Raw genomic sequence first — 7,909 nt, 5'->3', positions numbered from 1 at the left:
TGGGGAAGCCTAATTTGTCTGCGAGTGAGAGTGGGAACTTCTTTTATGTTTTATTAGTTCACTGTTGGGATTGGGAAGTTTGAAGGGGACATTTGACACGCCCTCTGATTTCTGATCGCTCTTTCTAGCATGTTAGGTTTTTTTCTACGGCCCCAGGAAGGACAGCTGATAATGTAATTTATTGGGGTCTGGGTGATCTTGATGCACCAACTACCCTTATAATTGTGAGACAGATCTCAGATTTTGAGTTGGCAACAACACCATTAATTGTCCTCCCTTCTACTGCCTCTTTTTCCATATTCCCTCTTAGTGAGCGTAGATATATGAGCTCCTAGGTTGCTACTTCACTGCAATTAATGCGAATATACTAGTTACATTCATTTGCAGTTGTTATAATTTTTGTCACATGCTTTGTAGTTGTAGTGGGGCACGATTATAACTACAACGGGTGTTTGACTAATTTGTTGCCAACAATGCCTAACCATTGTTGTTGTACTTGAATCTCAAGGCTTAATTACTGTAAACCTCATTCCACATCTAACCATAGAGTCATTAGCGTTAGGCTTCTCCATCGATGTGGTAGAGTTTAAACCCTCTTAAATGTAATGTTTGGCTAAGTTTCAGAGTTTAGATTTGATATATAGGGATTTTAGTAAAAAAAATTTCATGTTAGATAGCATTTGTAGGTCTAAAGTCAAAGCGGTCAATCCATAGTCAATCTAATTAATAAGCTTAACCCTATTATAAATCCTGACCTAAACCCTAGGGCTCCAGACTTTTAGATTTTCTAGAGTTCTCTACACTAGCCGGCCATGGTGAGAGGAGGAGAGGACCTTGATCTCGACGAACTTCATCAATTTTAGACTTTTGACAGACTTTTATTGGTGGTTTAATCTCAGACAAGTATCACTTGCTTTCTTTCCCTTGAATCCTCAATTCCTACGTGTTATACATAAGAATTAGAAGTTCGTAATTTTTTTTTCTTTCAATTTGTATTCTTTTCTTTGTTGATCTTCCCATGTATAGATGTTTTTGTAAAAGTTGTAAGACCATATAAAGGAAAAGAAAGATTTTTTTTATTGATTCTAGAAAGCTATATTCTCATACCTATGATATTGTTGTTGGATTTTTTGGTCAAAACCGTTTTTCAAAATGAGTTTTCAAACTATATATATATTAACTACAAGTAATTTTCATAAATGTTTAGTAGACTAGTGGAAAGTTAATGTTTTGGTGTTTCAAAAGGTCCCTTGTTCGAGGCTTGCCAACGGCAAGCCGAGAAGTGTTTTATTTTAATTAATCTCTCATAAGTTCTAGTGGGTCGTGGGTCGATGTGGGCCGTGGGCCAATGGGCCGAGCATCAGGGCTAATCGGGCTAAGGCGCTAAGTGACGCTTTGTTAGGCGCACTTTGTACTTCGCACGGAGGCATCGGGGCTATGTGGCTCCACGTTGGCTGCCACTATGGTAACCTCGCAGGCTGCTTCGGAGCATGTGGATGAGCTACGCATTCACAAGAGGGTGTGACCCTGGCGTTCTCGAGGTTCGCCTGTTTGATGAGGTTTGCTCGTTCGACGAGGTTCGTCTGTCATACGAGGTTCGCTCGTTCGACGATGTTCGTCTGTCATACGAGGTTCGCTTGTTTGACGAGGTTCGCTCGTTCGACGAGGTTCGTCTGTCATACGAGGTTCGTCTGTCATACGAGGTTCGCTCGTTTGACGAGGTTTGCTCGTTTGACAAGGTTCGTCTGTCATACGGGGCTCGTCTTACAGACGATGTTCGTCTGATTTGTTGAGATGTGAACCTCGTGTTTTGTAGCAACACGTCCATTAATTTCCTCGTATTCAGGAGTTACTACATGCAGCAGTTACAACAGCATTTAGAGTAATTTAATGCATTCACGTTACAATCTTAATTGTCATTGAGAATTGTAACAGTCACATTAATTGCGAGTGACTCTTGAGCTGACCTTAGAGGCCTATAAATAGCGCCATTGGGCAGCTCATGGATACACACACACGAGCTTGGAAAACGAACGTCAGATCAAGGAGATCTTGACGTTGTTGCTGTTGTTGTACTGCTGCTACAGCAACTGTGTCCGCAGGAACTTGTCCTGAAACCGGAAGGTTTTGAACCGAAAGGTTCTGAGATCGAGGAGATCTTTGTCTTGACCGAAAGGTCTTATAGATCGAGAAGATCTTGACAGTACTGAGTTGGTACACACCAGAGTACTGTACTGTTGTTCATGGAAGCAGTTTGGCCTTGGGATCCTTGCACCGGAGTAGGTCAAATATTGCTTTAAGCACAGCGTTACACAAACGCATAACAGTGAACTGAAAAATTTAAAATTACAGCACATCTGTTTCCTCAGTTTAATTTCATATTTAATCACAAATTTCAACAATTATTTATGTTAGAAATAGACTTTTGAGCTCATCCTTTGAGGAAAAGATCATATCTTCGTCGCAGTTTATGTTTGGACGCAAAACCTAGTTTAGATCTAGAGTTAATTTTTACATATCCTAAATTCATATCATCCATACATTTTCTCCTAATTAAGAAGTACGACAAAATTCTTAGAATTTGGAGAATAGATAAACCTTAGACCTGCCGGCACAGTGTAGAAAAAAAAAAAAAAAAACTCGAGATCAAAATATTTCAAAGTCTGGCAAATCTGCATCAGCCCACTAAGACCCATTTTAGTCGCCTAGTGGAGGATTAGCCGGCTGGCTCAAACTCTGAGCTGACTCTGATTTTTCTCACAAAGAATCAACTCTCTGTCGTGTGTTTTCAGTCGGCTAGACCCTATAGGTCAGCTACCTGATATGGCTATCAGCCAGCTAGGTAGATTGCCCCCAGCCGCCCGAAAACGTGCACAGCCTCTGTGCGTGTGTTTTAATGCGTTGTTTGACCGTGTACGTATCTGTTTTATACTTTGCTATATATACTTCCAAACTTTAACCACGCGCTGGTAGAGTCTTTTTTAATGTGTTTAACCTATATTTGGGTATTTTTAGCCTTGACATTCTTATTTAGCCGGTTCAACCAAAATTTCTACTTGCTAGAGTCTTTCATGCCCTAAACTCTATTTTGGAGTTATATTCTTTTCATATATGCCTTGAGTGCTTTAAAGGGAAAAAAAAATATTTATACGACCCCTAATATATACCCCGGTTCATCTGTGAGAATTATTACCTCTATCCTAAATGATTACATACACGTAGCATTAATAGGAGCTGGAACATTAGACGTTTGAGTGCTTTAATGGCATTGGGCTAGTCTTTTTTATTACTATTTTATCCTTAGAGAAAGAGAAAATTGTTTTTTGACAAATTGACAAGTAGATCTCCCAAGAGGGAAAAAAAGGCAAAAACTTCGTTCACGGCGTCTAACTACAATTAATAATAGAGCTAAAGGGGTCTGTCGGTAATTAAGCAATAGTACAGGAGTCTATCCACAATTAACCCTGAATTTTAATTTAGTCCATCAATTTAGCATGTTTTTTTTTTGTCTAGGTGCATCCTACATGGAAATACTTTCCCTAGAGTAATCCACATGAAGTTGTTTTCGGCTAGTGAAATATGGTCAGACTAGACATGACAACTTAAATCATACAAGATAGATATTGGGTTGTGTTTGGTCAGTTTAATTGAAGTTGATGAAATCATTTCATGGGTTTAATTGGATATTTGATCACTATATTTATTACTGAATTCGATATTCATATGTATATTTCGGTCAATTGCTTGGATGATTAGTCATGTAATATTTGTAAGGCACTAATGAGATCATTAATCATTCGTAATCTTTCTGCCAGTTAGACAACTTCTCTATTTGGTAACTTGTATTGTATTTGGCATTTCTTTTATTGAAAATATTAATTTGTGACGTACTGACCAGTACAATGTATTGCTTGGAAGTAAATGAAATCAACTAGTTTTCGTTCCAGTTCATAAGAATACTACTAAAAAAAGGTCTATCATTTCTGTATTAATTTAGTGAAATTTGTTTTTTTTGAGAGAATTTAGTGAAATTTGTTATATATGTCAATTGATGAAAACAATATTTAAAGGACTAGTAATCTATTTAGTATCGATCTTATTACACAATTAATGGACCACCAGTAATTACAGCACAAGTATAAACGTCTAAGTAAATGATTGATATATATAGTGACCACCGATCCAATTAGCCCTCATCATGCTATTAATGATCCATCAATCCCGTACAAAACCTTAAATATACGCTTTTATATACGCTTCATTTATATCGTAGACCCCACAAGATATATACTTCCCCCCCAAACCTGAAGAAGTCCTTGTCACCACTCAGCCCAATAAAGTGTAAAAAGCCATTCCTTGCTTATGCTTGCTCCATATTTCTTCCCACTGCCAAAGAGCGTAGATACAGGACTCCATGCCGTAGCAGGAGGCTTTGAGTCAGCAAGTAGCACCGCGTGGTCTACCAAGAATTACCTCACTGAAATAATTAATTAGAAGGCCTGGCCTTCACGTTTTGTGATGTCATTAATTAAAAAGCAAGTTTAATTAACCTCTTCGTCTTCTTCATCCTTTTCAACCTCTTCGTTCCTTTCCACAGCTTTCTTGAACTGCCTCTTTCCCCCCTCGCCTGAGCTCAGTTGGAGAAAGTTCAGGATAGCTGCGGAAATGCATGGATAGGTTGTGTATCAACTATCAGCAGCTCGTAAAGTATGGGTGTCGTATGGATGGATAGATATAATTTTTCCCCTTTCTTGTGTTTTTCAAGCATTAAGTCGTAAGAAATATCTTCTAATCTATATCTAACCAAATTAGCATTGTTAGCAATATGTCATTTTTTTTTCTTCTTCTTTCACTTGCGATATTTTGGTATTAATATATATCAAAATTACAGTCAATCTGATTTTTATTACTACAAAACATATCAATTTGGTTATTCAGACCTTAGTTTCCAAGGTATTTCTTCATGTAATAAGTTCAACGGAAAAATTAAATCTCCTAATTTAGTACCAGAGCCTATCTTGTTTGCAGTCGTCTAGCAGTAAGATCCTCAGCGCATGTGTTTGAATAAGTTTCTGAAGAGTGGAAGGGAAGCATTCGGATGGTTACAATATTAACCATCAAAATATTGTGTTTGGATATAAACAGCAAGGGGAAGGAAGAAGGGAGCAAATTCACCTATTTCATATATTATAATATCAGTATTATATTATTATAATATTACTTCATATTATTTAATATATATTTCATTAGTTAGAATACAAATATTATTGTAGTATTTTTATGATATAAAATATTGTATCATAATTTAGTGTTTATATGTTTAATATAATAATATATTAGTTATAATATAATATAATTTAATATGATAATATATTCTATTATATATATTATTTTAATTTATATAATAATTTACTATTTTCTATTACACTCTGTTATATTAATTAATAGTCTTAAATATATCTTCAATATTGTGGTAGTTATAACATTAAATAATATTTAAAAATCTACTATATATTAAAGTATGATATTAATTAAAACATTTTTTTGATTAATAATATTTACATTTATATTAAATTAAGTATTATATTACTTAAATATTATATTAACTATATTGTTATATCAATTATTATGTAATACATCATATTATTATTGTTGATGACTAAGATCACACAGTCAGTTGGTTTGGATCCGGAACGGGGTCGGTTCCTCTCAGGCCCTCGTCTGGAAGAGGTAGAGGAAATTGACGAACTGGGGCCGCCTCCTTCTCCGACTTTATGCCTGATTCTTGAACTTGGGTTGCCGATCACGCTGCACAAGCAAAGAATTTGTGAGAGGACGGGGACCGGTTCTCCCGTGGTTCCTCCGACAATCAAGTTAGATGGTGAGCTTGAGGGGGGAAGGGGAAGGTCAGGAACCGATGAGGTTCTTGAGTGAGTTGTGTGCATGTGAGAGGGAGATCTAGTGATCTGCCGCTCTTGATCAGGCTAGTATAGTGTTATTTTAAAAGAGAGAGAGAGAGAGAGAGAGAGAGAGAGAGAGAGAGAGAGAGAGAGAGAGATCCCTTCTCTTCGCCAAAAAAGTCCCCTCCTCCTTTTTTAAGTTAGGGTAGTACCTTTATATATATTTGGTGTGTGAAGGGCAGTGTCGTTATTTTGATCAAGCACAAAAAGACGGGACGAAGTGCAAGCTGGTAGCTGAGTCATCCCTATTTCGACAGGTGTCGACTGGTGACTGGGAAGTCACTTCGATATGGGAGGGCGCGTCTCTGCATTATCCGAGAAGTGATGGTGTGACAGGGTGCAGGTGGCATAACAAGTCATAGAGACTATTGAGCTTAGGTCATGATGAGACCTGACCAGTGTGTGCTGCGGTGCTGACACATAGTCAGAAAAAGAGACCTGAGGCGGGTATTATCCTTCAGATCAACTGAGGAATACCGCCCTTCGAGTCCTCCCTGTAAAGCGTCAGATTGACCGTCGAGTAGGCTCTTGGTGTGTCGTATTCGAGAGAAAGTCGACTGATCCCACCTTTCGAGTCGACATGGATAGCATATATTCGACGAGTCGGCGGAATCTTCTGTTGGTCTTAGGCAACCAAGTTAATTAGGGCCGTTCTTTCAGAAATGTGTCCATTCGTCCTTTGTCTATGCTTTGCATATTTTTGGCAAATGAGAACACCATAACAGTTGGCCCTTTTCACTTGGAGTCGGCTTGAGCCGTGTCCGAGTGAAATAAGATAAGCTTCGTGTCCTTACAAATCTACTGGAGATGAGAAACTGAAGAGCTTCTGTTATCTGACGTGGCTGACATCATTAGTCACCCCTCTGTCTGACATGGCTTCGTTCTTATTGGCTGATGTTTATTAGGATTTGAACCACCATTTCGGGAAGCAAAGCGTCATGGAATTAATGAGAGGCAGACCAATTTTTGAGCGTCGAAGCGTGGGGCTGTAAAGAGGTTGTGCTTCGTGTTTCGAGTAAAACGATTGAGATTCCCAGGTGGATATTATTCGTTTGCTTCAAAGACACTGCGTCTCTTTAGATTAGCCCACGTGGTCCTTTAGAAATCTATAAATAGCTTTGCTAGGGCTGAGAAGATTTTTTTACAAACTCTTGCTCTGAAACATATTCAACATCCTTCCAAGCTTTTTAAGAGAAGGAATCTTTTAATGGCATCTCAAGCTTTGAATACTGGCCATAGTGAGGGGAAGCTCACTGCCCTTCTACTCATCCGTTCGGGGGTCTACATGGATGATCTGGTGGGGGCTTTATGATCGGTACGACATCCCCAGGACTTTCACACTAGCGGCACCGGAGATGAGTGAGCCAGTGTATAGCCATGGTGAGAATCGGATGGTGTTATACCTAGCTCATCTGGAATACGGTTTACGGCTGCCCCTCCATCTTTTTATTAGGGGGGTGCACTTTGCTCTAGGAGTTTCTCCTTACCAGTTTTATCCCAATGCGGTGGGGATTTTGGTGTCCTTCATAGCCATCTGCCATCTTGTTGGAGTTCGGCCAAGCCTGAGGCTGCGTGGACATCTGGTCAGCATTTGGGTCGGCTGTGTTAGATATAGATGCCCTGCAGGCAATAATTGTATATTGTAAGAGGACCTATATGCATATAACATCCTTGTTCAAAATGATAGTATACTATTTTGATCAATATTTATCTGATATTTTAATATAAATAAAGTTCTTAGAATAATACTAGACTATCAGACATTTCGGATATGATCGTAATGAAGAGATCTGATTTGTTGCAAATATATATTCTAAAATGTTCCTAGTCGATGAAGTGTTGAAATATGGCTTCATCACTTTGGGAAGACTTGTGTACACTCTATTTCTTCTTTGTTAGGATGTTGTCCATCTCTTGGATCATTGATGTGATACATCAAGATATAGTAT

This window comes from Asparagus officinalis, chromosome 8 (assembly GCF_001876935.1).
Source record: "Asparagus officinalis chromosome 8, Aspof.V1, whole genome shotgun sequence".
In the NCBI taxonomy this organism is placed as follows: domain Eukaryota; kingdom Viridiplantae; phylum Streptophyta; class Magnoliopsida; order Asparagales; family Asparagaceae; genus Asparagus; species Asparagus officinalis.
This window is presented reverse-complemented; position numbering follows the sequence as displayed.